This window comes from Lucilia cuprina, chromosome 3 (assembly GCF_022045245.1).
Source record: "Lucilia cuprina isolate Lc7/37 chromosome 3, ASM2204524v1, whole genome shotgun sequence".
NCBI lineage: Eukaryota > Metazoa > Arthropoda > Insecta > Diptera > Calliphoridae > Lucilia > Lucilia cuprina.
Genome location: NC_060951.1, coordinates 46,986,241 through 46,987,610, shown reverse-complemented (window position 1 = coordinate 46,987,610; position 1,370 = coordinate 46,986,241).

Sequence of the window (1,370 nt, the reverse complement as noted above, 5' to 3'; positions counted from 1 at the left end):
TGAGTGAAAGCATAAAAGTCCATTTATCTTGGAAACTAGAAGAGATAGAGCCAAAACAGTGAAAATCTGTGATCACTTGAATTCCTTACCAAAAATCGATTTTTTGAGCGAAAACATAAAAGTCCATTTATCTTGGAAACTAGAAGAGATAGCGAAAATCTGTGATCACTTAAATTTCCCACCAAATTTGGAATTTTTTGAGTGAAAACATAAAAGTCCATTTATCTAGGAAACTAGAAGAGATAGAGCCAAAACAGTGAAAATCTGTGATCACTTAAATTTCCCACCAAAAGTTGATTTTTTGAGTGAAAACATAAAAGTCCATTTATCTAGGAAACTAGAAAAGATAGAGCCAAAACAGTGAAAATCTGTGATCACTTGAATTTCATACTAAATACCCATTTTTTGAGTGAAAATATAAAAGTCCATTTATCTTGGAAACTAGAAGAGATAGAGCCAAAACAGTGAAAATCTGTGATCACTTAAATTTCTCACCAAAAATCGATTTTTTGAGTGAAAACATAAAAGTCTATTTATCTTGGAAACTAGAAGAGATAGAGCCAAAACAGTGAAAATCTGTGATCACTTGAATTCCTTACCAAAAAACGATTTTTTGAGTGAAAACAAAAAAGTCTAGGAAACTAGAAGAGATAGAGCCAAAACAGCGAAAATCTGTGATCACTTGAATTCCATACTAAAAACCCATTTTTTGAGTGAAAATATAAAAGTCCATTTATTTTGGAAACTAGAAGAGATAGAGCCAAAACAGTGGAAATCTGTGATCACTTAAATTTCCCACCAAAAGTCGATTTTTTGAGTGAAATCATAAAAGTCCATTTTTCTTGGAAACTAGAAGAGATAGAGCCAAAACAGTGAAAATCTGTGATCACTTAAGTTTACCATCAAATTTCGAGTTTTTGAGTGAAAACATAAAAGTCCATTTATCTAGAAAACTAGAAGAGATAGAGCCAAAACAGTGTAAATCTGTGATCACTTAAATTTCCCACCAAAAGTCGATCTTTTGAGTATAATCATAAAAGTCCATTTATCTAGGAAACTAGAAGAGATAGAGCCAACACAGTGAAAATCTGTGATCACTTGAATTCCATACTAAAAACCCATTTTTTGAATGAAAATATAAAAGTCCATTTATCTTGGAAACTAGAAGAGATAGAGCCAAAACAGCGAAAATCTGTGATCACTTGAATTCCTTACCAAAAATCGATTTTTTGAGTGAAATCATAAAAGTCAATTTATCTAGTAAATTAGAAGAGATAGAGCCAACACAGTGAAAATCTGTGATCACTTGAATTCCATACTAAAAACCCATTTTTTGAGTGAAAATATAAAAGTCCATTTATCTTGGAAAC